Raw genomic sequence first — 14,845 nt, 5'->3', positions numbered from 1 at the left:
TTTTGAAAATTTTTAATCCGAAAAAATTGGCGCGAAGTGTATACTTAGCCTATTTTTGCCATATTCGAACTCCAAAATTTGTTTGGTAGACGATAATTATGTTTATATTGTTGTTATTCGTCTAGAATTAGTTGATTCTTTGAGATTTTGGAATACAATCCTTTGAATGCTTAATTGAACCTGGTACAGGATGGCTTTTGTGGGTGTTAAAAGCCCCCATTTACTGAGTTTAACTACAGGTATCATAGCCCCCAAGTATGGGTGGCATTCGATTTTCGTGTTTTGCCTTATCAGTAGCCGTTATGCTGCCAAAATAGGTCTAGAATACGTATATTAGTTTAGTTTAGGAAATAAAATAAACTAATTAAAGAAATTTTATCCGTCATAGATTGGACTCGATGCAGAGGAGGTTCTCGGCGGTCTTGACGAGGCGGTTCGCCTTCGGAAGGGGATGTCCTGTCCTCGAGAGGAGTTTCGAGAGCGACAAGACGCAAACGATCAACGTCGCCAAGAGGAGGTGATTTGGGAGGCTCCTCCCAACTGGGAACCTAGGGCCCTTAAGTGGGACACAGACCACCACGTTTCGATTAGAGGGTGGCGCGGAATCGTGAGTTTTCTGTGCTTTTATTTCTTTCTTTTTTCCTTTGTTTCTTCTCCTTTTTAAACCATAACTGTTTCCTTTTTTATTTTTATTTAGAGTGAGCCTAGCATACGTTTGTACGGCCTTGGCGACCTGCGAGCCAATTTTGAGAGGTTGCCCGAGGTGGCAAAGGAGATTGTAGCATTTTCTGGGATTGTTTCTCGGCTGGCGGCTCTTCGAGATTTATCGAGCCAGTCTGCATCGTCAGCTTTGCTCCGTGGATTGCTGGAGTTTTGGTGGGGTTCCACCAACACTTTACACTTTCCATGGGGAGAGATGACGGTTACCCCTTTCGATTTTTCTATGATTACGGGTTTTCCTTTCGGAGGCGAGCCTGTAGTTATAGAGCTCTTTAAGGGTTCAGACGATAGATTACGCGACCTTGTGGGCGACCGTCTTGCTTCGGCCCTTCACGTGTACGCGCAATCTTGTCCGTACTCGGTTCTTGCCGACGAGGTGTCAGCTGACGAGCTTGACCGACAGTGTACACCTGAGCAGCTGGCTCGTATACATTGCCCACGTTCTTTAGGTCAACATCTTGAGTGATCGAGGAAAGTGTTTCACCATTGGGTTACTTATTTGCCTCAACGATTTGGGGCAAGTAGGTGACCTGAGTTGGGCGGAGATCACGTATGCTTACGGCTATGGGCAAGGCGACCCGGGTCATGGATTCCGCGGCAGCTACTGAGGTGCCTCAGATCTCGCTTACGTGGCATGGTTGTATCCTGGTGGTACGTGTTTTAAGCATTTTTCAGTCATTACTTTCCCTTTTTCCTTTAGGCTTATCTTTTTTTGGTTTCAGGCTTGGGGATACTCATACCTGCTTTTCTTAGCCCCCAGGGTGCTTGGGGCTGCTTGTTTTCCTATCGGCCATCGAGCTACTTTTGCCGACGACTTTTGCTAGAGAATCCTTTCGGTGACTCGTGCGTCAGTGAGTATTCCAACTACATGTGCTCTTTTCGTTTTTATATTTTATTCATTTTCTAACGATTTTTCATGTGGTTGTGTTTAATAGTTCAATCTCCGTCCTTAGAGTTTGATCGTCGGAGTCCCCGAGGCTATATGGTCTGGCATGGTTCGTTGTCGTTTCCGGACCCTCTATAAGGAACACTCGGTGTTCCAGTGGACCGACGCTTGGTTTTTAGGTGAGCATGTTCTTTGGCAGCTTTCGTCCGAGGAGCCTTTGGTTCCTGAGGATTCCCCGATCCGGATGATGCGTCCAGACTTGCTGTCTATCGAGGATCAAGCTCAAGCGATCCTTGGTTATCCAGTGGAGCAGCTGCTGCTGCCGGAGGCTTCTTATCCGGATTTTATTGCATCCAGGCTGACTCCTTTTTCGGCTTTTGTTCCAGTTAGTACTCTAACTCTTTTTTTATGTTTCTATTTATTTTTCGGAACTTTGACCCTTTTATCGTTTTTTGTCACATGTATTTTTAGCGGGTCGAGCTAGGTGGTTGGGTGCCTCCTACGGCGGAGATCACGTATACCGATGTTGTCGGATCGTTAATTTGTGAGACCCTTCCAGCAGCCGAGGATGACGAGGGGATACCGTTAGTACCTGAGATGGTTGAGTCGGTATGTCTTTTATGTATATGTACTTAAATGTTTCTATTTATTTTTTGTTTCATATACATTTGTTTACTAACTGTCCTTGTATTCTTGAAACAGGTTCCGCGGTAGATCGTAAACGGCATGGTGAGGACTTTACGCGCTTTCCGAGCTGCTTATCGGAGAACCCTCGTGACTTTATCATGCCGTGATCATCGGATGATCGCGGTAAGTTTTATTTCTTTTTTCTTTGCAACGAAGTTTTTACATTTTATGTATTAATCCTTGTTTTGGATTTTACAAGATGTGCAACAATCGTCTAGTAGTCGCCGAGCACCCTGATTCCTCCTGTACACATTTTACTATATTTTTTAGGAAACCGACGTATATTTTTTTTTTGTATTTTTGTATTTTCTTTTGTATATATATGACACATTTGTATATATATGTCATTATTATTTTTTGTTTCCATGTATACATTATTATTAATGCAAAAAAATTTCGAGGGAGGGAAAGGGATCCCGACTTACCCCCCTCAAAAAAATAAACAAACTCAAAAAAGAAGGCGAAAAGAAGGAAAAAGAAAATAAGAAAATAAAAAAGAAAATAAAGAAGTAGGAAAATAATAATAAAGAAAATAAAAAGGAAAAGAAAGTAGGAAAATAATAAGGAAAAAATAAGAGAATAATATAAGAAAATAAAAAGAAAATAATAAAGTAGGCAAGAAAAGGGACACAAAGTGTTAGAAGGCAAACGTATGATTTATCTTAAGATCTCGTGAAGATTTCGTCATTATCTGAGCCAAAATACGAAAATAAACCCAACTTACATGCCGGGTAAGGGGAGATGCGCACAATTGCGTGAGTTGCGTGCGGCTGTCACACACATGTAAATCAGTTGCATGTGAATGTCGCGCGCAACTCATGAGTTGCGCGCGCCACCTGTTACTGCACTTTCCTTTGAACCTAATTTGCCAAAAATTTGCCCCTCTTGGGTCTATTTAAACGTTGTTTTGTGTAGGCTTTTGATCGTCTCACATTCATTCGCTTAGTAATATAAGAAACTAAAAAGAATTGATCTCTCTAAATTCTTATTCTCTCTCTCTTTTTTTTTGAACAATGGTGAAGACCTTTGAGCAAGTTTGAAGCAATGGGTAACTTCCCTTTAAACCGAGGACAAACTAGCTTTCAAAATTTACCACTTAGACCCTTTATTGAATTATATGCAACTAGTGGTAAACTTTGATTTTCTTCATGCCGTAGTCAACCATTGGGATTCTAATTACCACCATTTTTTCTTGTTTAGAGGGGATAAAATTGTCCCCTTTCCCTGTGAGTTCGAGGCCTTGCTAGGTTTCCCTACATACTCTCTCCCTGTAACTTATTCGCCTACCTTTTCGGATCCCAAACCTATATTCCAAAGATTTTTTGGCTTGTCCGACAATGATATGACCAACATAGGAACTGAAGAAGGCGTGAACTTAATTCAATTAATTGAACACTTCGTCGCCCCTCGTGACAACATGACTAAACAACACTTTAGAATTCGTGCTTTATGTTATTGTCTTGTTGTTAATTGTTTACTTAGGACAGGCAAAGAATACGGAGATTATTTGATGGTGTCCATAGTAGAGAAAATAGAGGGATATCATTCACCCGCTCCTTTGGTTTTGGCGGAAACCGTTCTGTGCTTGAATCGCCTTAGAGGAGATCCTAACGAAAACGGTATCACGGGAAGTCCACTCCAATTACACGTACGTTTTTTTTGGCGTTTATCAGCGCAAGTCACGAAGTTGCGCTGGTCACACCAGTGCAATTTTCTTCGATGCGCGCAGAGGGGGCGAGCAACTGATTAAGTTGCGCTCACCACCTCCTTGTGTAAAAAATCGCAAACAAATTTTTTTGTTTTATTTTTTTTTTCAGATTTGGCTCATGGAGCGTTTGCGAATTTTTGATCAGCCACAAAACCTTGAGGCTAATGGAGTAAATACATTCTATGGACGTCGTGTAATACAAGTAAAATTTATATATAGTCATTATTTTCTTAAATGGGGAATTTTCTGATTTAAGATATTATTTTGATTTTTAAGTTTGGAAAATAATTTTTTTTTTGGTACGATGCAAATATTTCTAATAGTATGACAAACATTTTTGATAAGGATGAAATGATTTTAGTATCTTAATTAAACTGATTTTATTAATATTATATCTTTTATGATTTTATTAATCTTAAAAAAAAAAAGAAAAAAAGAAAAAAAGAGTGAGTTAATGGGGAAACAAAAACTTGTACGGTCATCACCCTCAACCTTTGCTATTCCCCTCATTAAATGATGATTAACAATTCAATAATCCCTATGAATGAATGACCCTTTACATTCATCAGTTACAATGTACCAAATCAGCAAGCAACAACCCTAAACTCTTCACTAACCCCCTCTACAGATATATATATACTCCCCTATTCATTTATCAACATCAAACTTTCAATCTCTCCAAATTCTGGGTTCTGATCTCGTATTCTTGGTAAGAATCTATCAGTTCTTCCTACTTTCAGCCAAAAATTAGAGTAAAAAATAATTTAGGAAAAGGGTCACCATTGGAGCCGTAATTTTGCGAGGTCGCCATATCTGTTGTTGAAGCTAATGTTATTGTTCTTCTAATTCTTTCTCCATACTCCTTTCCTTCCTCAAATTAGCCTGCAACTCAAAGTTTTCATGGGATTTGATTATGTATCTTCTTTTTTTTTCTAAAAAAAAAATATTGGGTTAGGTGCTCTGTTTTTTCGTGAAAATGGTGAAAGGAAACTCCACTTTTTTTTTTGTCTTTCTTTTTCTTTGGTTTTGGGAACTTGTACGCAGTACTTGTTCCTTTATTATTATTTTTACTTTTTTTTTTTATCTTATTTTATTATTATATTATTACTACTATTATTATTGTCATCCTACTTTTTCCTAATCTTTTTATTAAGGTTGTGTACAAGATTGAGTTAATATATTGGTCATAATAACTTAGGTTTTTTTTTATATATATTCGATTGTTGATAGATGGAGGCTACATAGGTGATCGCTCGGGAAATTAGTAGGACGAAATTACGTGCTATCAAGGTAATTTTCGATGTCCATCAAGAACTTAGAATTCCGTTAGGAAACCGTTTTGATACGATTATGTGGTAGACATGTTATATGAATGAATTATGAGTACGTAGTTTATTCTATAAACTTTAGATATGGTTTTCATAAAAATGAATGATATTACTTTTACTACTACTAGTATCTACGTTTATGATAATATTGATTTATCTTTGGTATTGATACTTTGGATATGTTGTTTCGAATATGATGTTTTGATACGACGATTTTATACAATGTACTATGATACTTGATTTCTTTTTTTGTTAAAAGAAATAAAAAAAAAGAAAAAAAAAAGTGACTTGGGTACTATCATTTTTATAAGCATAATCCTTGATTATATGTGAATTTTATGACTAAGTGTTTAATTGCAAAGAATTTAAAATTATAATAATTTTAAGAAGAGAAATGAAACCCCAAAAGCGTGAAGAACAGGTTGTCCTACTAGATGTTGTTCTATTGTTGCACATATGTGGATACCCAATAAGCTTCTAGTAGGTTTGGTACTACATTTTTCTAGCTATTACCTTTCATGAGTTTTCCTCCTAATACTTTTGGTGCGCGGTATATTGTGGTTACCCATTAGATTAGTGAGGGGTGTGCACACTAGGGACATTTTGTTAACATATACTTGGCCAACTCAGGGTGATGCGCAACCCTTGTAAGTAGGTGGTTACTCTGGGATTAGTCCCGGCCTACAAGCGTTCTCTTTCCCTTTCTTAAATATAAGTTATATGTAAATTTGCGTGGTTAAGTCTTTTGTTATGTGACTGCTTAACTAGAGTGTATAAATTTATTTTGTTATTCCACGTACAAATGTTTTCAAAACAACATTATTTATTTTACGGGATGGAGTCGTGATTACTCATTTTATCTGATTTTGGAGTTTCTCCTTGTTTTCCTATTTACTTTTCAGGTCGGTAAGACGGGTTGGTTCGAGTTAGGACGCATCATAGAATAATACTATTTGACCTTGTCGTCATTTAATATACTTTTGGTTTAAGTTTTATGTTATGTTTGGGTTGTAATAAGTTATACTCGTTTTTGACCACCTAGCTATAGTATAATAGTTTAATGTTTGTTTTTATCGTATTATCATGTGCCTCTTAGTAACACTTTCAGAGTTTGAATGACGATTTTCATTAAAAATGTGATTTTAGTTATTATAAAAAGATTTTAAATTTTGGGGTGTTACAAATTGGTAAATAGAGCCCAGGTTCGTTAGGTCTAAAATTGGGATTAGTAAAACAGATTAAGCTAGGATTAAAATTTGTAAATACTTTGCTAAGGTAATAAGCCGTGAGTGTGGGAATATATTAAGGGATTTATGTATTAAATTGCAAGTACTCTTTTTAGAAAGTACTTATTATTTGATTATTTTTCTTTTGATAGATTTTTCGAAGGATGTACACTTAACTCACCCTATGGCATTCGTATGAGATATGGAGAAGACATTCGATCATATGTTTACCATCTAGAAGTGGCTATGGAAAGTTACCATCTAAATGAATGCTTTGTAGATTTTGATTTTATGACCCCAGCTAGACAAGCCCATGTCCTCCTTTACACCTTGCCTAAGAGGGCCTATTAGGGAATATCAAAAGGAAGTATTCTGATGTGATACTTTATGGGAAGCCTAACTCAAGACGTTATAGGTACAAGGGTCATTGGTTTCTTACCCTTGAATACTTGGAGAAAAAAATGCTTGACATTGCCCAAGAGTATGAATACAATAGGAGTTCTTCAACCGATGATGATTCTAATGGGGAAGAAGTTCGTAGTTACCCAGTCCCACCCAACCCTATGATAGTGAATGGAGATGATGTGATGGAGGAGTAGTTTAATGTTGGATCTTGGTGACGCATGTATATAGCTAGTATGATGCAAATAAGGCCACTAAGCCATTTGTTTAGTTAAGAGCTTATGCTAAGTACTTATGTTATGACTTTTGTTCTCCTAAATGAAGTAATGAAATGAAATTTATTATGGTTTGATGCTATATCATGATTTGATTGAATTTGATGATTAAAATTATTACATTGATGAATATGGACTATATGATCTTATTTGTAAACCATAAGTACAAGTGCAATTTCTTATAGTTGTAACACAAAATGCGTCTAATTGTGTTATGGTGGTAACACCATTATTTTTGCAGGTTGTGTATGCAAAACTTAACTGTGTACACAAGGTCACGCTGACGACGAATCAAACAAATGGCTGAAACGTCTGAACAAGTGGCTGCAAGATTAAGGTAACTTGAGCAACTAAACCAAAACATTGGTTTATTCCTCCAAAATTAAATCGCTAACAACCACAATGGTGAGAATGACCCACATGCTGCCATGGCCAAGAAATTAGCCGCACTCAAACCCCCACACTCTTTATGGGAAAGGAAGACCCTATGCTAGTTGAAAACTGGGTTTGAGACTTTGACAAAATATTTACAGCTGCTGGTACTCCTGAAGCTTAAAAGGTTGATCAAGCTACCTTTTACTTACGTGAGAATGCTGATACTTGGTGGGAAAATGAGGGTGTTGTCATTAGGGCGCAAGAAAACTTTAATTGGGAGGCATTTAAAACATCTATAAGGGATCGAATTTTCCCTGAACACATTAGGAGACAGAAGTATAGTGAGTTTAGCAGGTTTAACCAAACTGCGGGTATGAGTGTGCAAGAGTATGCTGAGAAATTTAATAAGTATTCTAGGTTTTATCCTAATGTAGTGCCTGATGAGAGATCCAAGGCTCAAAAGTTTGAAGATGGATTGACCTTTAGGATCCAAAAGAAGGTGATTGGAGCTGGTACCATTGCTACCTATAAGGAAGCATATGACAGAGCTTGCAATATCGAAAGGATTTTGGAGGTAATGGTAATGGAAATGGTGAGAGTTCATCAAACCACCAAGGATATGACAAGAAACCTCGTTTTGGAGGTAATGGAAATGGTGGAAATGGTCAACAAGGAGGTCGTAATAACAACAATAACCGCACCAATTTTCAGGGACAAGGATAACAAGTTCAACAAGGATCTCGTCCTTGCAGAAGGTGCAATAAGAATCATCCAGGGTACAATTGACAAGGTGACCCAATTATTTCCAATGAGTGTAGAGAGCCTGGACATAAGGCACATGATTTCCCAAGGAAGCATAATTCCAATCGTCAAGGACAAGGTCAAGAGGGTCAAGGAAACAACAATGGCAATAATGGAGGCGGATTTGGAAGGAATTTCAACAATAGTAATAACTTCAACAACAACAATGCTCCACACCAAGGTGCTAATTCTCAAGGAAGTAATAATGGACAAAACAACAATGTTAATGCTAGAGGCAACAACAATGGTCAGAACAATGGAAATGGAAGGATTAACAATGGGAGAATCTATGTCATGAACCAGAATGAAGCTAATAACAGCGGCAATGTTGTGACAGGTACTTTCCTTGTTAACTCTAAACCTGCCTTTTTGCTTTTTGATTCTGGAGCATCCCATTCTTTTATAGCTACTTCTTTTGTGAATAAAATTGGATTTAAACCCACATCTTCGTGTCAAGCCAACATAGTCATACCCTTAGGAGAAGTTGTACCTTGTAGGTCTCTTTTAGAGGACATCCCAATTAACATAGCTGGAACCAAGTTACTTGCAAATCTTATCCGGTTTAACTTGACTGACTTTGATGTCATCATGGGGATGGATTGGCTTGGTAATTACAAGGCTAAGATTGAGTGCCATAACAAAAAGATATCACTTAGGGGCTAAGAGGGAATAAGATCTCATACCAAGGAGTAGTTTCCAAACCTGGAATCAATATTATCTTTGCCATGACTTTACACTCTTATTTAAGAAAAGGCTACCCTATTTATCTATGTCATGTCAACGATGTGAGTATAGAGGAGAAAACAATAGAACAGATTCCAGTGGTAAGAGATTTCCAAGACGTATTTCTAGACGAAATCCCCGGGATACCACCAGTTAGGGAGATGGACTTCAAGATAGATTTGGTACCTGGAACTGGACCAATTTCCAAGGCACCATATCGAATGGCACTCGCGGAGATGAGAGAGCTTAAGGTACAATTGGAATAATTGCTTGAAAAGGGCTATATAAGGCCTAGTGTTTCACCATGGGGAGCACCTATACTTTTTGTACGAAAGAAGGATGGTACCTTAAGGTTATGCATTAATTATAGTGAATTGAACAATGTAATAATAAAGAACAAGTACCCCTTACCGAGAATTGAGGATTTGTTTGATCAGCTTAAAGGTGCTGCTGTCTTTTCAAAGATTGACTTAAGGTCAGGATATCATTAGTTGAGGATCGCGGAGGAAGACATACCCAAGACAGCTTTTCGTACAAGATATGGCCATTATGAGTTCACAGTCATGCCCTTTGGACTCACTAATGCGCTAGCGACACTCATGGATCTTTTGAATAGAACATTCCAGCCGTATTTGGATAGTTTCGTTGTTGTATTCATTGATGATATTTTGGTATATTCAAAAGACAAGGAGGAGCATGAGGGTCATTTGCGAAGGGTGTTGGAGATATTGCAAGAGAAAAGGTTATATGCCAAGTTCTCTAAGTGTGAATTTGGCTTGAGAAGATAGCATTTTTGGGCGATGTGATTTCAAAATAAGGCGTTTCTGTGGATCCAGCTAAGATTCGAGCGGTGACTGATTGGCCTCGACCCACAAATGTGACTGAAGTAAGGAGTTTCTTGGGTCTTGCTGGCTATTATAGAAGATTTGTTAAATATTTTTCAAGGATAGCTCAACCATTAACAAATCTAATGAAAAAACAACTCGATTCCAATGGGATGACAAGTGTGAACAATCCTTTCAAGAGTTGAAAAGGAGACTTACCTCGGCCCCGATTTTGACTCTTCCCTCGGGGATTGAAGGCTTTGAAGTATACAGTGACGCTTCAAAGAACGGTTTATGGTGTGTACTTATGCAACATGGAAAGGTTGTAGCTTATGCATCGAGGCAACTAAGGCAACATGAGAAAAATTATGCCACTCATGACTTGGAGTTAGGAGCAGTGGTGTTTGCTATTAAAATCTGGCGACACTACTTGTATGGTGTGAGATGTAAGGTTTACATAGATAATAAGGGTTTAAGATACATATTCACACAGCAGGAATTGAACATGAGGCAAAGGAGATGGCTTGAGTTCATACACAATTATGATTTGGAGATCTTGTATCACAAAGGGAAAGCTAACAAAGTGGCCGATGCTTTGAGTAGGAAGACGAGTCATGTAGTAAACATGATGGTTTTGATTAAGGAGCTCTATGAGGAGTTTCGAAAGTTGGACCTAGAAGTAGTAGAGCATGGGCAAGTGGATGCCCAACTGAATGCACTCTCTTTAGAACCAACCTTATATGATGAAATTCGGGATAAGCAAACAGTAGATGAATGGTTGACAAAGGTGGAGAGAATGAAAGAAGAAGGGGCAACAACTAAGTTTGTAATTGATTATAATGGAACTATGAAATACAAAGGAAGGTTGTATATCCCAAAGGATGATGATCTAAAGCAAAAGATTTTAGAAGAGGCTCACAACACATCATTTTCTGTACATCCAGGAGGAGATTAGCTTTATAAGGATCTTAAGCAGTACTTTTGGTGGCCTAATATTAAGAGAGAAGTAGCAGATTTTGTTGCAAAGTGTTTGACATGTCGGAAGGTAAAGATTCAACACATGAGACCAGGAGGAAAATTACAATCCTTGGAGGTACCTGGATGGAAATGGGAGTCAATTTCCATGGATTTCGTGATGGGATTACCACTTACCAAGACATCAAAGAACGCCATATGGGTTATAGTGGATTGTTTGACTAAGACAGCTAGATTTATAGCCATAAAGGATACTTGGAGTTTGCAACAATTGGCAGATGCTTATGTGAGGGAAGTAGTTCGTCTGCATGGAGTAACTAAAGATATTGTATCTGATAGGGATTCGAAATTTTTGTCTAATTTTTGGGCAAAGCTCAAAGAGGGCATTTGGGACTTTACTCAAGTTCAGTACTGCATTTCATCCTACTACTAACGGTCAAACAGAGAGAACAATTCAAACTCTCGAAGATATGTTGAGGGCATATGTGATGGATTTTGGTGGATCGTGGGATAAGCATATTCCTATGATATAATTCTCATATAACAACAGCTACCATGCTAGTATAGGGATGGCACCTTATGAAGCTCTATATGGGATGAAGTGCAGAAGCCTATTGTGCAGGAGTGAAATAAGTGAGTCACTAACTTAGGGCCGGAAATGATTGAACACACTATGAAACAAGTGCGACTCATTCAAGAAAACATGAAAGCAGCCCAAGACCGACAGAAATCATATGCAGATCAGAGTAGAAGGGTGTTAGAATTTAAAGTTGGAGAAAAAGTTTTACTAAAAGTCTCACCAACAAAGGGGGTCATGCGATTTGGGAGGAAAGGGAACTTAAGTCCACAGTATATTGGCCCGTATGAGGTGCTAGAATGAGTTGGAGAGGTGGCCTATCGATTAACGTTATCTATGGAGTTATCAAATGTTCATAACGTTTTTCATGTATTCCAACTCCGATAATATGTCCATGACCCTACCCATGTTATTCAACCTGAATTGATAGAGTTAGATGAGACCTTATCTTTTGAAGAGCGTCTTGTTAAAATACTTGACACTAAGACAAGAGGTACCCGAAACAAAGTGGTCAAGCTAGTTAAGGTCCTATGGTCAAATCAAGTTTCCGAGGAGGCAACTTGGGAAGCTGAGGATGACATGAGAAAGCGTTACCTTGAGCTATTTCATGAGGTATGTCAAGTTTCGAGGATGAAACTTTTTCTTTGAGAGGGGTAGTATGCGTCACTAACATCCTACTTTCTTTTACTAACATTTTACCCACGTTATTGTTATGTATTCTATTTAAAGTTATTAAATAACAATAAAGTTCGAGGACAAACTTTGTTTTATGGGGGAGTACATGTAATACCCGTAAAATTTATGTATAGTTATTATTTTCTTAAAGGGGGAATTTTCTGATTTAAAATATTATTTTGATTTTTAAGTTTGGAAAAGAATATTTTTTTTTTGGTACAATGCAAATATTTCTAATAGTATGACAAACAGTTTTGATAAGGATGAAATGATTTTAGTATCTTAATTAAACTGATTTTATCAATATTATATCTTTATGATTTTATTAATCTTAAAAAAAAAAACAGTGAGTTAATGGGGAAACAAAATCTTGTATGGTCATCACCCTCAACCTTTGCTATTCCCCTCATTAAGTGATGGTTAACAATTCAATCATACCTATGAATGAATGACTCTTTACATTCATCAGTTACAATGTACCAAATCAGCAAGCATCAACCCTAAACTCTTCACTAACCCCCTCTACATTGATATATATATACTCCCCTATTCATTTATCAACATCAAACTTTCAATCTCTCCAAATTTTGGATTCTGATCTCGTATTCTTGGTAAGAATCTATCAGTTCTTCCTACTTTCAGCCAAAAATTAGAGTTAAAAAAAATTAATTTAGGAAAAGGGTCACCATTGGAGCCGTAATTTTGCGAGGTCACCATATCCGTTGTTGAAGCTATTGTTATTGTTCTTCTAATTCTTTCTCCATACTCCTTTCTTCCTCAATTTAGCCTGCAACTCAAAGTTTTCATGGGATTTGATTACGTATCTTTTAAAAAAAAAATAAAAAATTGGGTAGGTGCCCTGTTTTTTCGTGAAAATGGAGCATGAAAACTCCACTTTGTATTGTCTTTCTTTTTTTTGGTTTTGGGAACTTGTACGCAATACTGGTTCCTTTATTATTATTTTTACTTTTTTTTTTATCTTATTTTATTATTATTTTTACTTTTTTATCTTATTTTATTATTTTATTGTTATTACTATTATTATTATCATCCTAGTTTTTCCTAACCTTTTTATTAAGGTTGTGTACAAGATTGAGTTAATATATTGGTCATACTAACTTAGGTTTTTTTTTATATATATATTCGCTTGTTGATAGACGGAGGCTACATAGGTGATCGCTCGGGAAATTAGTAGGAGGAAATTACGTGCTATCAAGGTAATTTTCGATATCCATCAAGAACTTAGAATCCCGTTAGAAAACCGTTTTGATACGATTATGTGGTAGACGTGTTATATGAATGAATTATGAGTACGTAGTTTATTCTATAAACTTTATATATGGTTTTCATAAAAATGAATAAAATACTTTTACTACTACTAGTATCTACGTATATGATAATATCGATTTATCTTTGGTATTGATACTTTGGATATGTTGTTTCGAATATGATGTTTTGATACGACGATTTTATACAATGTACTATGGTACTTGATTTTTTTTTATTATTTTTTTATTTTTATAAAAAAAGTGACTTGGGTACTATCATTTTTATAAGCATAATCCTGGATTATATGTGAATATTATGACTAAGTGTTTAATTGCAAAGAATTTAAAATTATAATAATTTTAAAAAGGGAAATGAAACCCCCAAAAGGGTGAAGAACAGGTTGTCCTACTAGATGTTGTTCTATTGGTGTACATATGTGGATACCCAATAGGCTTCTAGTAGGTTTGGTACTACATTTTTCTATCTATTACCTTTTCATGGGTTTTCCTCCCAATACTTTTGGTGCGCGGTAAATTGCGGTTACCCATTAGATTAGTGAGGGGTGTGCACACTAGGGACATTTTGTTAATATATACTTGGCCAACTCAGGGTGATGCGCAACCCTTGTAAGTAGGTGGTTACTCTGGGATTAGTCCCGGCCTACTAATGTTGTCTTTCCCTTTCTTAATTAGAAGTTATAAGTAAATTTGCGTGGTTAAGTCTTTTGTTATGTGAGTGCTTAATTAGAGTGTATAAATTTATTTTATTATTCCATGTACAAATGTTTTCAAAACAAAATTATTTATTTTACGGGATGGAGTCGTGATTACTTAGTTTATCTGATTTTGGAGTTTCTCTTTGTGTTCCTATTTACTTTTGCAGGTTTGTAAGACGGGTTGGTTCGAGTGAGGACGTATCATAGAATAAGACAATTTGACCTTGCCGTCATTTAGTATACTTTTGGTTTAAGTTTTATGTTAAGTTTGGGTTGTAATAAGTTATACTCGTTTTAGACCACCTAGCTATGGTATAATAGTTTAATGTTTGTTTTTATCGTATTATCTTGTGCCTTTTAGTAACACTTCTAGAGTTTGAATGACGATTTTCAATAAATATGTAATTTTAGTTATTATAAAAAGATTTCAAATTTTGGGTTGTTACACGTCGAATCCTTTATAAGCATAAGAACGAAGAGGAATGGACGTTGTTTTTTTGTCAAGGGGTTCCTAACATACGTTTTGTGATTCCTTGGTGGAACATAAATAGTATGATTGGGAATAGTCTCAATTGCCCTTACATTAGGCTTTTAGGCTTATCTAGTACTACTTATATTTTTCCTTGTATGGTGATGAGACAATACGGGATGAGGCAATTTTTACCCCCGCAAGATTGTG

At 36.7% G+C, this 14,845-nt stretch overlaps 1 long non-coding RNA gene across 1 annotated transcript; it reads left to right on the top strand.

Moving 5' to 3' along the window:
* The first annotated feature begins 12,285 nt into the window (after positions 1-12,285).
* Positions 12,286-14,506, top strand: LOC110739367. Its single transcript, XR_002514781.1, has 2 exons — positions 12,286-13,399; positions 14,334-14,506. It is a non-coding gene; the product is annotated as an uncharacterized LOC110739367 (long non-coding RNA).
* Positions 14,507-14,845: the final 339 nt, after the last annotated feature.

This window comes from Chenopodium quinoa, unplaced genomic scaffold (genome assembly GCF_001683475.1).
Source record: "Chenopodium quinoa cultivar QQ74 unplaced genomic scaffold, ASM168347v1, whole genome shotgun sequence".
NCBI lineage: Eukaryota > Viridiplantae > Streptophyta > Magnoliopsida > Caryophyllales > Amaranthaceae > Chenopodium > Chenopodium quinoa.
Note: the sequence above shows the minus strand (reverse complement) of the source record. Positions and strands in the feature narration are given on the sequence as shown.